Below are 21093 nucleotides of genomic sequence, written 5' to 3' on the forward strand. Positions count from 1 at the left end.
TGGCAGGCGCACGTCGCGAGCTTGCGTGGCGATCTGCCGGTCTGGAGTTATGCAAATGAGGCCGAATTGCATCCCGGGACATGCTGCGAATGCGCAACGGCGACTGCAGATGTGTAGGAAACGGCGCGCTCGTTTTCTCGTTTTGCCCACACTTTTGAGTGTTAGTGTGGCGTGTGAGTGTGTGAAAGAGTGGGCCCAGCAGGAGGCGGTGGCGTGCGGGGCGAGGAGGTGGCCTAGGCTGTGCGATTTGTGCTGTGGGTGCGGGCCGCTTGCAGGGGCCTGTTTAACTCATACTTACCTGGCAGGGGAGATACCTTGATCAAGAAGGAGGTTCACCCAGGGCGAGGCTCGGCCATTGCACTCCGGCTGTGCTGACCCCTGCGAATTCCCCAAATGTGGGAATCTCGACTGCATAATTTCTGGTAGTGGGGGACTGTGTTCGCGCTCTCCCCTGATGTGCTTGGTCCAAAATCAGATACGGGAGGGTTAGGACACCACGAGCTGCGTGGCTGCGGAAGGATCCCGGTTCGACAGGAGTGGACGCCGCTGCTGGTTCTCGCTGGCTTTTAGTTAGGGGTCCGGAGAAGCATCTCAAGCTAGTTCCACTACTCCTTCCGGACGTTCATTCCCTTTTCAAAGTCAGTCGTTTTGCTGTAGTCTGCGTTCTTTAGGCTGATTATCGAGGTTAGCCTTTATTTGGTCATGGGGGGCCTCGGTACTGTATGCTGAGTCTAAAGACAGTTTCACCCGTTTTCTGATTGCTCGGTTCTGTACCAGTGCAGACGTGTCAAACAGTGAATGGCTGTACCTCTATTGTATCCGTGCTCAATGAATGAAATCGGTAACAAATGAATATATGTCTAGTTATACGAAAAACGAATGGTTTATCAACTCATCTTCATTTGCAGATTTAGAGGCAGCTTCGATATTCGTTTTACAGACGGGTTTTTTTTTTTTGAATATGGGTCACACACATGCCACAGCAACAAAACATCTCTAGAGATGAGGCTATAGATCACCTTTCCATCCTGCAGGTTTTCCTCCCAAAGCCTACGGCACCAACGGCGACCCCTGCTGGCCGGGAGAGCAAAAGCTTACAGCACCTGGTATTCCCAGGCGGACTCCCATCCAAGTACTAACCAGGCCCGACCCTTCTTAGCTTCCGAGATCAGACGAGATCAGGCTTGTTCAGGGTGGTGTGGCCGTAAGCGAAAGCCCGGGCGCCTGACTCGCTACTTGAAGCTGTGTGTGGCGGGGGCTCCGTGCCCCCCGAGCGGGACTGAAGGATCGTTCGTGTGCAACTCTTTGGAAAGGAGCTGCTTTCCAAATCGCATTGCGTGCCTGGATGTTGGCGAATGCGCTCCCTTGTGTTGGCTCGTCCCGCACTGGAGGAGGACAAACAATCTGCACGGAGGAGCACCAGGCAAGTCTTCACCAGACAAAAACCTCCAGTGCACAGCACTCTGGAAACATTTCGGGGCTTTCGCGTGTTTATTTCAGCACGTAAAGCGCACCGGTCCAACACGTCGGCCGGGCGCGCGGTGCCTCCGCCCTCTTGTGGCCTTGCGCCGTCAGAGCAAGAGGCTCCTTCTCGCTGCCCTTCCGCTGTGTTGCAGGGCCCCGAGAGGGAACCCGGAGCGCGCACTTTGTGGGGGGCGGGGGACCGCGTTCGCGCTCTTCCCCCGGTCTCTTGCGCGAGTACTAAATCTCACGGACAGGGGGGCCTCGTCATTGATTGTTACAGGTGAGACGGGGATTAGGAGGAGACCCCGACTGATGGGTAAAGGGGAGCACTAACACCAGAGGGACACCCCCGGCGTCTCTTTTTGAGAGACGCCCTGGGGTTTCCTAATGGCCAAGGAGGGTCGGGACCTCGGTTTGACGCCTCCCCCGAAGGACGGCGCCTGTTTGTGCAGCAGAGTGTCGCCATCAGGAGGCTGGGGCGTAAGAGAGCCACACAGCCCGCAGGGTGAACGCTCCCTACTGGTCCCAGTCACACCTCTTGCAGGAGCAGCAGCAACCGGAGGTTTTCCGGGGTGGAATCTCCCATCCGGGTGCCGGCCAGGCTCACACCTGCTGGGCTGCCCCGGGGGTGAGCCCAGTCGAGAGTCGCAGGGCCAGATCTAGTCACCGGGGAGAAACGATACAAGTGAAGGATTGCTCGGCTCTCGGCACTTGAAAAGACCGACAAATGTCTCGTTCCCGCCGGAGCTGAATGTACCCGCATGTGTGGTGTCGTCTTCTTCCCCCGCCCCGCTGTGTTTGCTGTATTGTCTCTGAAGCCTCCCCCCCCGAGACGAGACGGGCTGTTCCTGTGCCCCAATTAACACTTTACAGGTGCCATTCCCCGGCATTGTGGCCATTGTCGGTGCTCACACGCGATAAGATAAGGCGGAGGAGAGCAGGGCATGCCCAGCGGCAGACATTCAAGGAGGGGGCAGTGCGAGGTGAGGTGAGGTGCGACACGCCGGAGCCCCGATGCAGCTAATGCGGAGCACTTGTTGGACTGGCATCGAAAGGACGTGTGCGCACGGAGCGAGCCTTCCCTGCGGCTCGCTCCGTACCCTAAAGGTACCAAAAGTCCACTAGTATAAGCATTAAGTCACTGTCACTGTCACCCCTGTTACAATGTGATTGCTACATATCTTCATTTCTTTGGTTTTTATCCAGTGTGTTGAAGTATTTCACAACACTACCTGTAGCCCGTCTGGAAATAAATCCTCATTCTGATTATTGACCTGGGCATGTACCAATAAATCACTGAGCATATATATATATCACTGTGTTGAAGCTAGAGACCTTTATGTAATATTATGATGCTAAAATGTCATTTTCACATATATTAATGTAATAAATGATTGCTTATGCTTTATAAACAAATCTAATTAAAATAAAAGCTTACGTTTTGTATTTATCTTGTACCATAGAACATGATTTTCTTTGTATTTCAAGCCCATAAAGTGTCCAAATGACACACTACATGATATAAGGAAGATTATCACATGCATATCGGTATTATCTTTCTTATGAAAATGCATTCCTTTCATTACCTTTTACTTTTTAAAATGAACTCAAATTGTGTATAATGTAATAATTTAAGTAGAATAGATTCTAATAATATAATGATCCAGTGTGTTGCACTACTTCACTGCTTCACTGCTCTATGCCGTCTGGAAATAAATCCTCAGACTGCTTACTGCCCTGGGCTTGTACCAATAAATTACAGGAGCACATCTATATATCACTGCGTTGAAGCAGGAGACACACAATCACTGTAAACACATCCTAAATACAGTGTTCCAGCACCTTTGACCTCATCCAGAACGTATCATTTCTTGAAAGGGATTGCTGTCCGAATGCACATCTGAATCCCAAACAGAATCTCTAGTAAAATACGATCATTTGTGAAACAGGTAAATGACCGTCTCAGGGGCCCATTCCTCATTCTCAAGACACATCTATGCAGTACGTACACCATGCATTGAGCAATAGGGATTAAAGACACCACAGGTAAGGTTAGAAGTCATTCTGACTATATTCTAAAATATTGGACTCATATTCTTATGATGGCAGTCACTTATGATAGTGACAGAGACGCTGTGTTGCAAAAGGGCGCTGTCTTTAGGATGAAATGTAAAACAGAGGTCACAGCGAGCTGAAAAACACGTTTTGAAAAGTGTGCTTTTCCTGCCCCAGAAGTTAAATGGGGGTGACCAAAGTTGCCCAAACGTGTTTATTTCTGCTGAAAAACCCGTTTTGACAACTTCTGCACAGTGGGGTTAAGGGCTGACTCAGTGGGCTCTAATGAGCCAGGCAGTTACATTGGGATTCCAAGGTTTGAAAAAACACGTTTATTTCGAGCTGAAAAACAAGTTTTGAAAAGTGTGCTTTTCCTGCCCCAGAAGTTAATTGGGGGTGCCCAAACATGTTTATTTCTCTGTCACTATGCTGGGGCATTGGGACCCGCACAGACCTCAGGGTGAATGCCCCCCCGCCGGCACCATTAACACCGCTTCCAGCTGGAAGCTTTGTTTTTCCCTGTAGCTCACCCTTATCCGGGTACTGACCTGGCTCACACCTGCTTAGCTTCAGTGGGTTTTCAGTTGCGAGTTGCAAGGGGATGCAAGTGATGGAGCCGCTCGCTGCAAAAGCCGCTGTATTGGCCGGGAATCGAACCCGAGCCTCCCGCGTGGCAGGCGAGAATTCTACCACTGAACCACCAATGCTCAGTGCCTGGGCCTTCAAAAAAGACGCTTTTTTGGTGCTCTGTGCAAAACGCGTCGACATCTGCTTCCAGCTGCAAAATGCCATTCGCGGACGCTGAAGAACTTATTTCCAAGGCAGCGGGTACAAGCGATTGGGTGTTTTAAAACCACCAGGAACACCAAACAGGCACGCTTCTTTGCTTGCGCCGAAACACAAAGACAGGAGGTGGACAACGTAGTCGGCAGGATTCGAACCTCTTTCTGTCTATTATATACTAAATATTCTCGTCTGTCTCTTGTTTGTATAGAACTGAATGTCCCTGACAATGTACTGTTAGTTTTAATTGAAGAACGGCATTTGTGTTCAAATATATCAGACAAGTTTACGTAACTGCTCATGCGACACTCAGTTGTAATTAGTCAAGAAATAAAGTCGAACAACAGCTGCGGGTTTGATTCTGAACGTATCAGATTGCAGCACCTTTTACTTCAATTGACAGATGATAGAGATTCGAAGAGAGATCCTTCAGACCAGCAAGCAAACCCACGGCTATTTCGGTTTTATATCTAGGCAACGTTGGTGTCTGCAATAGCATACATGAAAGCGTGATGCAATTTCTGTGGCTACATTTGTTGCACGTCATGCACAGTAAGAGTGTTTCTAACACCAAATAAAAAGTCAACAATTAGCGATCACGCCTTCTCCTCAGTTAACCCACTGAAACCCTTGCTGTTAACAGTTCTTTAATGCGTGCTTTACGAGCACCTACATATTGTGTCGGTTCTTTCAGTTTTATTCTTTAGGTTTTCAAAGGCATAAGTAGAACACCAGAGGTGCGAACGCAAGATGTGTGGTTATCTGAAGAACTCATTTCCATGGCAGTGGGGCCAAGCAATTCAGCGTTTTTATAGTACCAGGAAAGGAGAAGCAGCACTTCGCCTTTGCCGCACAGGCACAAGGAGACGTGCGGCAGATGCCGTAGTCGGCAGGATTCGAACCTGCGCGGGGAGTCCCCAATGGATTTCGAGTCCATCGCCTTAACCACTCGGCCACGACTACAGCGAGTTCGCCATCGCCGCATTCCTCCTTTAATCTAACACGGCGTGCGACGTGGCTGCGGAAACCTTTTCAAAGTCACTCTCCGTTAAAAAAAATAAATACCTTTGACAAAATACGTGCCGGCAGACAGACACGCCTCAGAGGGTTTAAGGCTGGCTTCACGTTCAAATGATAAAGTCTCCCCGTCCGGATGTCAAAATGCAGCTGAAAAGTATTGCATGTTCATGTGTATTGCATGTGAAAGTATTGCATAATTGTGTCTGAAAATGAGCAATGGGCACCTGAGAGACTCATTTGCCTGTTTCACAAATGATCATATTTGACTAGAGATTCTGTTTGGGATTCAGTTGTGCATTCTGACAGCAATCCCTTTCAAAAAATGATACATTCTGGATGAGGTCAAAGGTGCAGGAACACTGTATTTAGGATGTGTTTGCACTTATTCTGTGTCTCTAGCTTCAACACAGTGATATATATATATATGCTCAGTGATTTTTTGGTACATGCCCAGGGCAATAATCATTATGAGGATTTATTTCCAGATGTGCTAGGGGTAGTGTTGTGAAATACTTCAGCACACTGGATTGCAGGTTTAGACCCCCTGCACTCTTACTCCTTAAAAACCTGAAGCGTCTGGCGTCTTGCCGACGTCGAAAACCCCCCTCAGGCTGTACTCGTACTCGGCTAACTGCTGTGGAACCCTGCGTGAGCAGCCGCTGCGCCACAGTGACGGCTGGCGACCCACGGATGCCCCACTATCGGCCGGCTCCAGCCCCGGCTGGTCCTCTAGAGCCTCCCCACACGGCTCCTCCTCCCGGGTCGGTAGGGGGCCAGGCGGTCTCGGTGCAGGACCACCACTCTCCCCCGTGTTTGCAACCGGACATGGTAGCAGACCTCGCCCACCACCCAGAGTACCTCAGCGGGCCCCTCCCATGACGGCGCCAGCTTAGGGCTGAGGCATTTGCGGCGGCACGGGTTGTACACCCAAACCGAGTCCCCGGGCTGGAAGGCAGGCCCCCTGCAGCGCAGGTCGTAGTGCCGCTTCTACCGGACCCCCGCCTGTGTCAAGTGGGTCCGTGCAAAGCTGTGCACCTGCTGCATCCGCTGCCGCAGGTCCCACTCGTAGTCCGGTCCAGCCAGCGGTGCCGACCCGTCTCCGGGCAGCCGGCCGGAGACCAGGTCCACCGGGGTTCACATTTCCCGGCCCAGCATGAGCGAGGCCGGGGTGCACCCGGTGGATTCCTGGACCGCGGTCCGATACGCCCAGAGCGCAAGGGGGAGGTGGCGGTCCCAGTCCCGTTGGTGCCGGGACACCAGGGTGGCCAGCTGGGTGGTGAGGGTACGATTAAACCGCTCCACCAACCCGTTGCTCTGGGGATGCAACGGTGTGGTCCGCGTCTTGTGATCCCCAGGCGCTGGCACACTCTGGCGAAGACCTGGGACTCGACGTTACGCCCCTGGTCACTATGTAACTCCTCCGGCACCCCCAGCCTGGCAAACATCCCCTCCAGCAGTGCATCGGCCACCATGGGGGCACTCTAGTCCGGTAGGGCGAAGGCCTCCAGCCACTTCATAAAATAATCCATGGCCACCAAGACGTAGAGGTTCCCGGCCTCGGTGCGCGGAAACGGGCCCAAAACGTCCACCCACACCCGCTCCATAGGAGCCCCCGCCTGGTGTTGTTGGAGGGGGGCCCGAGACCGCTCGGGGGGACCCTTCTGCGCCACGCACACTGCACACGTTCGGCAGTACCGCTCCACGTCCCGGTGGCAAAGACCCCAATAAAAATGGCCTCGGAGGCGCTGCAGGGTATTTTTACCGCCGAAGTGCCCCACGCCCGGCTGGCCATGCACTGCTCGGAACACCGCCCCGCGGAGCGACCAAGGCAACATCAGCTGCCACCGTACCTCGCCACTGGAGGGTACCCGCCACCCCCGGCACAGCACCCCGTCCTTTACCTCCAAGGCCTCCCACAGGATGCACAGGGCCTTGACAGACTTTGGGTGTGGGGCGAGCTTCTCTCGCTTAGGCCGCACTCCGGCTACCACTCCCAGCATGCCCAGCGGTACTACGAGTGCCTGGGGGCGCTTCCTCCTCACCACCAGGCGAGGGCGTTACAATACATAGAATATGCATGTAAAACGAACAGATCTTATCGAGAGGGTTATCAGAATACAAAAGGTATATATTCAGTCAGTTACAAAGTGTTACACATATCAAGAGGACATACGTTCAGTATATCATTCATTTAGACCATTTCATAAATGAACCTGGTTATAACTTCTACATTAGATACTGAAAACAAGTACATAACTCTTAGGAATTAAATTGATATCAACTGGTTGGGATAACAATTGAATTCTCGAGCAGTAATGCAGTGAAGTTGAATACTCATCCAATCTCTGGGGATTCAGATCTCCTGCGGGCACAAAGAAACAGTTGCAGGCTTGTTGTTGTCCAATCCACGCTCTCTGTCTAGGTGCCAGGCTGTGCTGTGCGGGTTGCGACAGTGCGCTGCTGATGCTCACTGACCGGCTAGTTAGTGTTGGCTTTAACTAGCAAAGTTTGTGCACAGGAGAAAAGATGACTGTGGGTCCCAGCAAGTCAAGAAGAAGACCGGTTCGTTCCTGATGAAGAGCTAGTTCTGAATAGTGATTCAACTGTCCACAGTTCCGACCTGTTCTCGAGGCCTGCTGCTGGTGCTAACCTCGGGTGGATCCTCTGGTTATTCTCTGGCAACCTCCGCTCTAGACCCTTAGAACAAAGGAAAGTTCTGGCACTCGGACACACTGGCCGTTCCGTGGTTGTCCGGGCTGAGTCTCAGGATGGTCAGGAGGCGCGCTGTGAGAATGTCCTGCCCTTGAGAGCCTTCTGCTCCTGGGCTGTCCTGCCCTGGAATTCTCCTTTGAATTCCCTTTAGAAAACTCCACAGAATTCTCTACTGAATTCCCACTGAATCTCTCAGGCTCTCTGTGTTGCCTGTTTTTACCTGGAGGAACTTCAGCTCGTTGATTGGCTGAAAGTTCCATGGGCATCAGAGTCCCATGTGGGTTACTCGGCCCTACCAGTCCCTGATTGGTTGATCAAGGTGAGATATGAGTCACTTACTCCTGACACTTAGGAATGCAGTCCAGATGTCCATCTGGCACTCCCTAGACAGATAGGCACCAATGGATGACCATTGATCATGATAGCCAGGCTTAGCTAAGTGCATCCCCCTTTGGGAGCTGTCCCTTATCAAGGGAAACCTTAAATCAGCCTGCATGAATAGTTTCTCTGTGGCTGCACCACAGAGATGAACAGAGAGATAAGGCCTAATTTGGGAAAGCTCAGAAACACTTAATTCTTTCTTATTAATAAGCATCGCCGCTACACCGCCCAAAGCACTTCTAAAACAGGAGATTCGCGTTTGGGAATGCGCCCTGCCCTACAAATAAAACAGGTCTACGGGTCTGAAACCTGCTCCACGGAAAACAGCTCTGTTGCACTTTTGATCAAAGGGAGATTCGCTGTTCTTACTTTTTGATGACATAACACCCAAAGGGGCTTCTTTGGAGCTGGATTCCAACCAGCATCCTTAAGTTTCTTGGCAGTATCCTTTACAGTCCTCTGTTCGGTCGACAAGGGACTGAAGGGGGCAGCTTTCCTCACACATACAGTGCAATGTACTGTAGTGTTCCCGTTCATCGAATTCGCAGTTCTGCATCAGACCTCTAACTCGTTTCCTTAGCTTGGATTTAAGCCACGAAGCAGGCTTCTACTGTATAAACGTCTAGGGGAATCACAAACTATTTGAGAGGCCATCATCCCAGGGGGAACTGACAAAGTCTATCCCTAAACACCTAGCGCAGTCTCTCGAGAGACTGTCAAAAATCGCTTTCTCCGTTTGCGTTGCAAGTAAGTGAAAACGCGGTCTCAACCCAGAGCCACTTGGCAGCAGCGGCACGTAAATACTGTCACTGCTCGATACCAACGTTAGCCTATTATACCATGTTCAGCCACCGCTAGAAAATGTACGGCTCTAGAACCGGAGCAAACAACAGGATGGCCAACGTCAAACATGGAGAGCGACGAGAAAGGGATTCGAGCCAATGCGTGCAGAGCACAATGGATCAGCAGTCCATCTCCTTAACCACTCGGCCACCTCGTCGAGGAAGCTAGGCTGTCCGGACATGGCTTGGTGCACTCCAGATGATCTTTTTCTTTTTTTTCCCTCGTACTCGAGGGTCATTTTCCTGTTCCACATGCGATTTCAACATTTTCCTTGGGAGATGTCAAGCCAGCAAGCCACTGCTGTGGTTCAGTGGCCAGTGTGCAGTTCAGTGGCCCTGTTGTACACAGAAAGCACATTGAGCTCCTTGGACATGAAAAGTTCCAGATAAAAGCCATATGTCATCCTTTCTCTTGGTGTCGATGTTGCTATTGTATGTAAAGGTGGCAACTTGCTCCGCGAGCAGGCGGAGCACACACCGAATGCAGATGTGTCTGAGTGGTGTGTCCAAGTGGCTGCAAAAGGACAGTGCTCCCGGGGTGCCGTGGCTTAGTTGGTTAAAGCACTTGTCTAGTAAACAGGAGACCCTGGGTCTGAATCCCAGTGGTGCCTTTTTTGTTCCGTCTTCTCGAACAGAACGGGTCATTATGGACAACCGCCTACGGCTAGACTTAATTAAATGCAAGCATTCATTTCCTGTCTTTAACGCGACTTGTTTTTCTTAAAATGGATGCAACTTGCAAAACATGAAATACAAATCTTGCTAATCTGCGCTCGCGGCTGGCAAAAAAAAAAAGAAGTCAGCAATGTTTTTTTCTTTAACCTTAACCCTGCTAATGGAGAAGAGTTAAACGACCGAGTCTATGCAGCTTAAACGGTCCGCACGTCGGGTTCTTAGCTGAAAGGGTGGTAAATCACACTCACCCCAGTCCTTAATCTTTTAAAGAGGATACAAAATTGAACCTAGTCGCCACATCACATACATCCTGTTCAACGATAAATAGGTAACATCTGTAGTGTGCTCTCTGAAGGCACTAGTTCTGTAGGATTTGGGATTTACTGGGACAATTATTCATTGTAGCAGTAAATCACAAAATGATTCTTTTAATGGCTTTAGAATCCAACCTTGCGATATAACTCAAACAACGCACACACACAGGTACTAATACATGAGGATACATTTATTAATACATAGAATATGCATGTAAACCTAACAGATCTTATCGAGAGGGTTATCAGAATACAAAAGGTATATATTCAGTCAGTTACAAAGAGTTACATATATCAAGAGGACATACGTTCAGTATATCATTCATTTAGACCGTTTCGTAAATGAACTTGGTTATAACTTCTACACTAGATACTCAAAACAAGTACATAACTCTTAGGAATTAAATTGATATCAAATGGTTGGGATAACAATTGAATTCTCGAGCTGTCATGCAGTGAAGTTGAATACTCATCCAATCTCTGGGGATTCAGATCTCCTGCGGGCACAAAGAAGCAGTTGCAGGCTTGTTGCTGTCTAATCCGCGCTCTCTGGCTCTATGCCAGGCTTTGCTGTTCAGCTTGCGACGGTGCTCTGGTGATGCTGACCTTGGGGTTGTAGACCACTTGGATGAGGCTCTCTCTTGGAATCTTGCAGACCTTTAGGCGCAAATGGATGACCATTGATCATGATAGCCAGGCTTAGCTAAGTGCATCCCCATTTGGGAGCTGTACCTTATCAAAAGAAAACATCTTTAAATCAGTCTGCATGAATAGCTTCTCTGTGACTGCACCACAGAGATGAAGAGGGAGATGGGGCCTCATTTGGGAAAGCACAGCAACACTTAATTCTGTCTTATTAATAAGCCTCGCCGCTACAGTACGTACAGTTATAATTCAATCTGAATTAAAAACTACATGTCCCAGTTACCATGGTGGTGCTTGTGATCATTGCGTTTAACCAACGAAACAGGGCGAAAAATCAGTCACATGACTTTGTGGCTGAGTTTAGAAAGCTTAATGTATCAGCAAGACAGCAAAGACATTTTTCCAAGAAAGTTTAGCCTTTGTCACTAATGAAACCGCTAAATAAAGACATAAATATGGAAATTGACAATTAATTGACTTTTATATTTCTAAATATCACAACATGTTCGAATCCAAGTCATTTTTAATAACAATGGGTAAACTGGGTAAACTATCACAAAGCTTTAAAAAACTTAACATTTTTATTATCAACAAATTGTAAATACGATGTTTACATTGGCATTATTAATTTTTCACTTGAGTATATGGAGGATTGTGAGAGCAGACCCCCCCTCTTAGGCTACATTTTTAATAAGAAATGGAGGCTGTATGCGTTACAATATAAACATTTACTGTCAAACTTTAAATCAACAGTTGATTTAAAGACAATCTGTCAAAGTGCAATGAAACACAATATTGTTGTTGTTGTTGTTGTTATTGTTGTTTTTATCCTGTAAAGCGTTTTGAGAAGCCACCTTTAAAGGCGCTATATAAAGGCGCTGATTCTTATGGAATGTGTTTTCTTTCTTCTTTTTTTTTCAGCATAGAATAAACCTGTTACAGTACTTGATTCTTATGGATGCCCGGTTCCGCCGGGGATTCAAAATAAAACATGGAATCACGTGTCTAAGGAAATAGCATTATAACTATATCCATGCACAAACAGTAGCATGTTACATTATTAATTTGGGTGTCTCCTCTTGCCAGAAAGCGCTAAATTCCATTTTGAGTGCGGTTTTTGACTTTTTTTAAAATACAACCCATACATAAGCTGATACTGTTTAGACTTTTAATTATTTTAAACTGTATTACAGCAGCACAATGTGCTTTTTCACGAAACCTAGAGTACTGAAATGTCTTGCGTTGTACAGCTTTTCAGCTAAATATATTTATCGCTTACACCTGACACTTGATGTGCCCGACAAAAACCAGTTGAACAGCTCTGTTGGAGGTTTGCAGATCAGATCAGATTCCCTTCCCCCCACAGAAAGACAGACTTATTAGTCGCTATTCACTGCGACAGCAGCTCCAATTTCAGGCGTAAGCGATAGATCCCAGTTTAGCCGATCTTGTACAGCATGTTCCAGTTTACTCTTATTAACCATATTAATTTTAAGTGCTTAATGCCATTTTTTGACCACGCACAAATATTCTTATGTCCATACCTTTTCAAGGGAATCAGTGTGAATTGTAATACTAATTAAATAACCGCGGGCACTTTCCACCCCCTCTGACAGCAGGAACATAACCCATTCTCAGCTCAGCAGCTCATTACAATATAGGGTGTTCAAATCTTTTGCTGCCTCAAAAAGCTTTAGAGAACTTAACATTTCTATTATCAACAAATTGTAAATACCACGTTTACATTGGCATTACTAATTTTTCACTTGAGTGTATGGAGGATTGTCAGCTGTCACTGAGAGCAGTTAATTAAATGTATTTTTTGATTCACAATCAGACAAATGCAACATAAATTGTTATCTTTGTCTTCTAAGTATATTAATAAACTTTCAGCATAGCTTTCTCCTAGTTTAGATTAATTTTTCTTGGGATTTTGGGATCAAACGTGGAAAGATTAGATTAGTAATCGTTTTTATTTTTTAAATACATTTTAGAAAAGTGTAATCTATACTTAAAAGCTGTATAAAAGCTGTATAAAAGACACTCGATATTAATGGAGTTTAGTTGATACTTTTTAAACTTTTAATTATTTTAAATTGTATTACAGCATTGTACACATGCTTAAAAGAGAAGAAAACGCAAGCCTTCTTCAGGTGTGAGGGCATTCTGCTCAGAATGAAACACTAAAATGTAATGTAGGCTCTGAATGGGTTCAATTATGATTTGGGCTTGATTAAGGTCGCTGCCTTTCATCCAAAATCCTGCTTGAATCCTTCTAAACTAAAAATTAGACATGAGCAGGGGCTCTGGTGAAATTTCTCTTTTTTAATTTCTCTTTTTTTCTTGGAAAAATATCTTACCCGCTGCAATCCGGGCACAGAAGGATTAAAAGAAGCCAGACAGGCAGGGGGAAGAGTGAGTTCTAGATAAAGAGGTATCCAGGTAACAGTGAAGGTAACAGCCGCAGACGTGGCCTACTTAGCCCGCCAGGGTTACCCTACTCTTCCGGAGGAGGCCCACCGGGAAATAGCGCTCCAGGCGTTCCTGGCCCCGGCGCCGACTGAGGTGCAGTGCCACGTGATGCTGGCCGCACTGGTCCCCTTGGAGCAGGCCCTGGCTCTGGCTGAGCACACTGTTGCCGTATTCGAGGAGACCGGTGGGCACCAACGGAGGGGCGCACGGGGAATCAGATGGGGAGGAGGAGACGCCCAGCGCGACGATGTTGGGGGAGCGACGACGGCTGGTCATCTGCCACTGCTGTGGGGAGAGGGGACACATCGCAGGCAACATGAAATTGTCAGGGACATTCAGCTATATACAAAGAAGAGACAGACAAAGTAATAATTCTATATTAACGTGGCCTACATATTGACGCAATGATCAAACTAACTGACATGTTCTGATTCAGATCCCCTGCAGTTCATAATAATTAGAACAATAGCAATGCTGAGTCCTCCCCACCCTACTGAGCACAAATTCAGCTGCTCTCCAGTTCTGTTCTGCATGCAATTTTCACAGCAAGAAACTTGTGTTTCCTACTATTTTTATCAGGTTTAAAATATCATCTCCTTAAAACAGAAAAAGTGTTGATGTGTCGTGCTGAAATTCCGATTGATTTTGAATTCAAAGAAAAAAGGTTTTCTTCCAAAACACCATGAAATTGTCACATCTTGCAGACAATAGGTGTATTCCATGTTGAAAAGAGAAGAAAGAAAACCATGGAGCCTTTTACAGGTGTGAGACTTCTTCAGGTGTGAGAAGACCTCACAGTCAAAACGCTGTGTTTCCGTTCTTCTCTTTTCAGCATGCAATAAACCTATTACTTGTTCCTTTGCAGCCGAGGCATGCTGACGTAGCTACCCAGCTGAACATCTTGCAGACTCTACAGTACTTCTCTCCTGTAGAAGTAAAGCAGGGCTTGCTGGGTGAGCTTTTGCTCCGGTAAATTAGGTCACGTGTCATGTTAAATCACTTCTTCTAAACACAACATTTGCTGGTGCTAGCTTTCCCCATGAAAAGAGACATTTCCCTTACAGTACATGACATATCGTTTTTATTCTATCAATAAGTATAGAAATTAAACAAAAGAAAAAATGGTGTCGCCAAAGAATGCACAGCTCTGTCGCCTTGGGGAGGTGTCAAGGGCATTGAGCTCCTTGGACATGAAAAGTGCCCGATAAATGCCATTTCTCATCATTTCTCTTGGCGTCAGTTCTGCTATTAAATGGGACGGAGGCAACGGGCTCAGAGAGCAGGTTAAGTGCACACCGAACGCAGATGTGTCCAAGTGTCTGTAAAAGCGTGGTGCTCCGCTGGCGCTGTTCCCTAGTGGCTTAAAGTGCCCGCCTAGTAAGCAGGCGATCCTGGGTCTGAATACCAGCGGTGCCTCTCTCCGTGTCTTGTTGTGCCGAATGTCTCATTTCAGACAAACATGTACAGCTTGGTTCAGTTTAATGCAAGAATTCATTTCCTTTCTGGAATAACTTGTTTTTGAAGAAATCCATACAGCTTGTGAAAGATGAAATCCATTTCTTGGTTGTCAGTGGAAAAAGATTGCCGGCTGCAAGAAGCGCAAGTGATTGTTTTCTTTGACCATAAACCTGCAAATGTAGGGAGTACAAGCGGCCGTCAGTCTCTGTGGCGCAATCGGTTAGCGCATTAGGCTGTTAACCGAAAGGTTGGGGGTTCAAGCCCACCCAGGGACGCATGTCTCAGTTTTTCCAATGTAAACATCATCACCGCTAAAGAAGATGGCGCAGAAGGCTCCACAGTCGAAACGTTGTGCTTCTTTTCTTCTCTTTTCAGCATGGAGTAAACCTTTGCTTGATCCTTTGCAGCCTACGCATGCTGACACAGCTGCCTTTCTCTTAACGCGCCTCAATCATTATTCACCAAAACCATCAGCAGAATGTGTCGCCTTTGTGGTGATGTCACTCCTCTGCTTCACAAATGTCCTTAGTGACGGACCATTTCTTTCTGCCATTTTTCCGGAGCGGTTATTGATTGCTCCATCATTTCCCTCATACTTTCCATCCCTAGATTGAAAAAAAAAAACAGAAACAGGCTGACAGGACGACAATCAAATTGCAAAAACTCATCAAAGCACTCGATAGAGTATTTGAATCCACAAGTAGCTATGAGCAACTTTGTCCTGGCTTGCATGAAAGTCAGAAAATGTCAAAAAGAAAAAGATGGTGGCTTTTTCATATCTGTTCTTTTATTTTTAGTTCGTTGGCTCTTCTGTCCATTGTCCTCCTGCCTGGCTCTTGACCTGTGACTGTCTGAACACACACATTAGACTTTCAGGCGGGGGATTTGTCCTGAGCCTCTGTGAAAGACCCACCCACCCCCATAAATAACTGCTCTAGAAACACATGAATGCAAAACTAAACCACAGCTTAAAGAGGAGCTCCAACTCAGTGCCATACTAATGTAAACGAAGTAATACTAAGACATGTTCTTATGGATTTGTCTTACCTTGAGATATGTAATTGGATTTCAGGATTAACTTCCTCATTCAATGTACTGGTGATTCTTTGCCTGGTCAGTACCTGGGTGGGAGACCTCCAGCGAACAATTAAGCTTGCTGCTGGAAGTGGTGTTAAGAGACTCTTAGGATCTTCCAGAGGTGTCTGTCCAATAGCACTAGTTGCCTTAGAGCTGGCTCAAACATTGCTCAAGAGTCTACCTTTCACAGATGCGCAAAGATGAATGATGGGGGTGCACGCTTCAAGGAGTCTTCCAACTGTAGGGACCGATTAGAGACGATCCGTAGCATGTGTTCGTTTCCATATACGCCCCGTGTCTCAACGGTAGGACAGAGTCAAATACTGCCTCGACACGTAACAGCGTTATATTAAACCACAGGACTTAAGGGCTGTTTTGTTTGAATGTTCAAGGCAATGGTAGAGCGTAGGTCAAGGGCCATTGGTGCATCTCCTGTAACTGGAGCAAAAATGCTATTCAAAGTGCAGTGACTAAAATCGTCGTCCACATGTCTCCGTTGTTGATTGCTTTCTGTCTAAGAACGTTCTGTTTTCATGTCTGAACGGGGAGACTTTATCATTCCAACTTGAAGCCACCCTTAAGTCCTCTGAGGTGTGTGTGTGTGTGCTTGCACGTATGGCGTAAAAGGTTCCTTAAACGGAGAGCGATCTTGAAAAAAGTTGCCTCCGCTGCCGCCGCCGCCTCGCACTCCCTGTTCGATTGTAGCAAGAAGGCAGCGGCCGTGGCACTCGCTGTAGTCGTGGCCGAGTGGTTAAGGTGACGGACTTGAAATCCGTTGGGGTCTCCCCGCGCAGGTTCAAATCCTGCCGACTACGGCGTCCTTTGCATTTGGTTGCGTGCGTGCGTGCGTGTAAAAGAACCAGCCTCGTTTCGTTTTCGCTGGGACCTTTAACACTCTAAATCGCCTGGACCCGCAGCCTGTGAAATCGATTCTTCAGAACCCACGAAGGACGCTTTGCCGCTGGACACGGATACCGATGCTTTTCTGCAACGAGCTTTCCAGCTGAATTTTCTCGGCAGCTCCGTACTGAACCTGTTCTCCATTGCAACATAGCGGAGGCTCGTCACGTCTATAGCAAGGCTGTGTAGGACCGCATACGCCACAGTGACTTGTACACAGACCACATGAAAGGCAAGCAAAATACACTTTTAAAATTCCAAAGACTCACAAGGTCAGAGGAACAGCGATGACCTGAACAGATCTTTTACAGAAATCTAGGTTGACCTTTTTAGAGCTGTAATTGCATTTTTGTTTAATAGAAGATCAAATCTACTCGCATGTACCAGCACCTTACAGTTTATTGATGTTAATTCTGTTTAAGTAATAAGATTGCAAATTATTTTGGACTTTAGCCGGTGTTTTTTAGAACAAATTGCTTACACTTCTGTAAGGAATATGCAGTACGTGCCTTTGTCAGTCATTGCTCACCATACCTGTAACTTTATTATCTAACTCACTTCCTCAAATGGTGAAGGTCCACAAACATAAATGAAAAAAAAAACCCTTGATGTAGATGAGGTGCACAAAAAAGCAGCCCCTGATAGCGTATAACACATTTATACTATTGCAGAGACACATGTAACATATATATATATACTGTATATATATATGAAACAGAAATAGAAACAGAAACAGGAATCGCTTACTCACCTGGAGAATCTCTGTAGGAATATCTAGCATTTATCAATGGAAATAAAAGCTGCTTTAATACAGTGCATGTTCAAACTCAAACCCTCAGCTGCTGTTCTTGTTTGTTTTGGGACAAATTGCAACTGAGCATCGCATGAGCCGTTACGTACCCTTATCTGTTAGGGAATTTCAAGGGAGGAGTTAGGTCAGAATGGGTAGGCTGCAAAACAACAAGTAAAGATTTATTCCAAGATGAAACGTTGTGGCGGTTTTCTTATCTTTTCAGCATGGACTAAACTTTTACGTGTTCCTTATATGCTATATATGTATATATTAGCACCAATGTCGTTCTTAAAAACTAACATGAAATTGTCAGGGACATTCAGCTATATACAAAGACGAGACAGACAAAGTAATAATTCTATATTAACGTGGCCTACATATTGACGCAATGATCGAACTAACTGACGTGTTCTGATTCAGATCCCCTGCAGTTCATGCCAATTAGAACAATAGCAATGCTGAGTCCTCCCCACCCTACTGAGCACAAATTCAGCTGCTCTCCAGTTCTGTTCTGCATGTTTTTTCATTGCAATTGAGCTCGGAGCTGGAGATGATCTCCATACAGTTCTGTGTTCACCAGCCCGCACTTGCGTGCTAATTTACGGGTTGTGGCAGATGCTTTTCTATAGTTCATATACATGACGGCAACCTGTTACCGAGGAACCTGAGAGGTTTAAAAGCCTCACGCGCCAGGCAGGACTCGAACCTACAATCTTCTGGTCCGAAATCAGACGTGTTATCCATTACGCCACTGGCCCATAGAACATGCGCTTGCACTCCACCACAGAGAGCTCTACACTGCTACCAGTAGTACACTTCCCCATCTAAATTTTCACAGCAAGAAACTTGTGTTTCCTACTATTTTTATCAGGTTTAAAATATCATCTCCTTAAAATTGAAAAAGTGTTGATGTGTCGTGCTGAAATTCCGATTGATTTTGAATTCAAAGAAAAAAGGTTTTCTTCCAAAACACCATGAAATTGTCACATCTTGCAGACAATAAGTGTATTCCATGTTGAAAAGAGAAGAAAGAAAACCATGGAGCCTTTTACAGGTGTGAGACTTCTTCAGGTGTGAGAAGACCTCACAGTCGAAACGCTGTGTTTCCGTTCTTCTCTTTTCAGCATGCAATAAACCTATTACTTGTTCCTTTGCAGCCGAGGCATGCTGACGTAGCTACCCAGCTGAACATCTTGCAGACTCTACAGTACTTCTCTCCTGTAGAAGTAAAGCAGGGCTTGCTGGGTGAGCTTTTGCTCCGGTAAATTAGGTCACGTGTCATGTTAAATCACTTCTTCTAAACACAACATTTGCTGGTGCTAGCTTTCCCCATGAAAAGAGACATTTCCCTTACAGTACATGACATATCGTTTTTATTCTATCAATAAGTATAGAAATTAAACAAAAGAAAAAATGGTGTCGCCAAAGAATGCACAGCTCTGTCGCCTTGGGGAGGTGTCAAGGGCATTGAGCTCCTTGGACATGAAAAGTGCCCGATAAATGCCATTTCTCATCATTTCTCTTGGCGTCAGTTCTGCTATTAAATGGGACGGAGGCAACGGGCTCAGAGAGCAGGTTAAGTGCACACCGAACGCAGATGTGTCCAAGTGTCTGTAAAAGCGCGGTGCTCCGCTGGCGCTGTTCCCTAGTGGCTTAAAGTGCCCGCCTAGTCAGCAGGCGATCCTGGGTCTGAATACCAGCGGTGCCTCTCTCCGTGTCTTGTTGTGCCGAATGTCTCATTTCAGACAAACATGTACAGCTTGGTTCAGTTTAATGCAAGAATTCATTTCCTTTCTGGAATAACTTGTTTTTGAAGAAATCCATACAGCTTGTGAAAGATGAAATCCATTTCTTGGTTGTCAGTGGAAAAAGATTGCCGGCTGCAAGAAGCGCAAGTGATTGTTTTCTTTGACCATAAACCTGCAAATGTAGGGAGTACAAGCGGCCGTCAGTCTCTGTGGCGCAATCGGTTAGCGCGTTAGGCTGTTAACCGAAAGGTTGGGGGTTCAAGCCCACCCAGGGACGCATGTCTCAGTTTTTCCAATGTAAACATCATCACCGCTAAAGAAGATGGCGCAGAAGGCTCCACAGTCGAAACGTTGTGCTTCTTTTCTTCTCTTTTCAGCATGGAGTAAACCTTTGCTTGATCCTTTGCAGCCTACGCATGCTGACACAGCTGCCTTTCTCTTAACGCGCCTGTAGGGAAAACCGGTTCAGGGACGCCAAATATGTAATCATAGTGGCTCTCTGAAGGCACCAGTTCTGTAGGGTTTGGGCATTTACTGAGACAATTATTAATTGTAGCAGTAAATCACAAAGTTGATTCTTTTGATGGCTTTAGAGTCCAACCATGCGACATAACTCAAACAACGCGCACACACAGGTACTAATACACGAGGATACATTTATTAATACATAGAATATGCATGTAAACCTAACAGATCTTATCGAGAGGGTTATCAGAATACAAAAGGTATATATTCAATCAGTTACAAAGTGTTACACATATCAAGAGGACATACGTTCAGTATATCATTCATTTAGACCGTTTCGTAAAGTGAACTTGGTTACAACTTCTACATTAGATACTCAAAACAAGTACATAACTCTTAGGAATTAAATTGATATCAACTGGTTGGGATAACAATTGAATTCTCGAGCTGTAATGCATTGAAGTTGAATACTCATCCAATCTTTGGGGATTCAGATCTCCTGCGGGCACAAAGAAACAGTTGCAGGCTGTTGCTGTCCAATCCGCGCTCTCTGGCTCCGTGCCAGGCTGTGCTGTGCGGCTTGCGACGGTGCGCTGCTGATGCTCACTGTTGGCTTTAACTAGCAAAGTTTGTGCACAGGAGAAAAGATGACTGTGGGTCCCAGCAAGTCAGGAAGAGGACCGGTTCTTCCTGATGAAGAGCTAGTTCTGAATAGTGATTCAGCTGTCCACAGTTCCGACCTGTTCACGAGGCCTGCTGCTGGTTACTCTCTGGCAACCTCCACTCTAGACTCTTAGAACAAAGGAAAGTTCTGGCACTCGGACACACTGGCCGTTCCGTGGTTGTCCGGGCTGAGTCTCAGGATGGTCAGGAGGCGCGCTGCGAGAATGTCCTGCCCTTGGGAGCCTTCTGCTCCTGGGCCGTCCTGCCCTGGAATTCTCCTTTGAATTCCCTTTAGAACAGTCCACAGAATCCTCTCCAGAATCCCTTCTGAATCTCAATCTGAAACTTGTTGAATCTGAATCTGAATCTGAATCTGAATCTGAATCTGAATCTCTCAGGCTCTCTGTGTTGCCTGTTTTTACCTGGAGGAACTTCAGCTCATTGATTGGCTGAAAGTTCCATGGGCATCAGAGTCCCACGTGGGTTACTCGGCCCTACCAGTCCCTGATTGGTTGATCAAGGTGAGATATGAGTCACTTAGTCCTGACACTTAGTAATGCAATCCAGATGTCCAACTCGCACTCCCTAGACAGATAGGCACCAATGGATGACCATTGATCATGATA

At 46.6% G+C, this 21093-nt stretch overlaps 5 non-coding genes across 5 annotated transcripts; 2 read left to right on the plus strand and 3 right to left on the minus strand.

The window, feature by feature from the left end:
* The first annotated feature begins 290 nt into the window (after positions 1-290).
* LOC138237412 (U1 spliceosomal RNA) lies at positions 291-454 on the plus strand. Its single transcript, XR_011188945.1, has one exon. It is a non-coding gene; the product is annotated as a U1 spliceosomal RNA (small nuclear RNA).
* Positions 455-1091: 637 nt separating this feature from the next.
* On the minus strand, positions 1092-1210 carry LOC138237401 (5S ribosomal RNA). The gene has a single exon (XR_011188934.1). It is a non-coding gene; the product is annotated as a 5S ribosomal RNA (ribosomal RNA).
* Positions 1211-4155: 2945 nt separating this feature from the next.
* Positions 4156-4226, minus strand: trnag-gcc (transfer RNA glycine (anticodon GCC)). The gene has a single exon. It is a non-coding gene; the product is annotated as a tRNA-Gly (tRNA).
* A 957-nt stretch (positions 4227-5183) lies between these two features.
* On the minus strand, positions 5184-5265 carry trnas-cga (transfer RNA serine (anticodon CGA)). The gene has a single exon. It is a non-coding gene; the product is annotated as a tRNA-Ser (tRNA).
* Positions 5266-16631: 11366 nt separating this feature from the next.
* On the plus strand, positions 16632-16713 carry trnas-uga (transfer RNA serine (anticodon UGA)). Its single transcript has one exon. It is a non-coding gene; the product is annotated as a tRNA-Ser (tRNA).
* The last annotated feature ends 4380 nt before the right edge of the window (positions 16714-21093 follow it).

Source organism: Lepisosteus oculatus, unplaced genomic scaffold (assembly GCF_040954835.1).
Source record: "Lepisosteus oculatus isolate fLepOcu1 unplaced genomic scaffold, fLepOcu1.hap2 HAP2_SCAFFOLD_96, whole genome shotgun sequence".
NCBI classification, from domain to species: domain Eukaryota; kingdom Metazoa; phylum Chordata; class Actinopteri; order Semionotiformes; family Lepisosteidae; genus Lepisosteus; species Lepisosteus oculatus.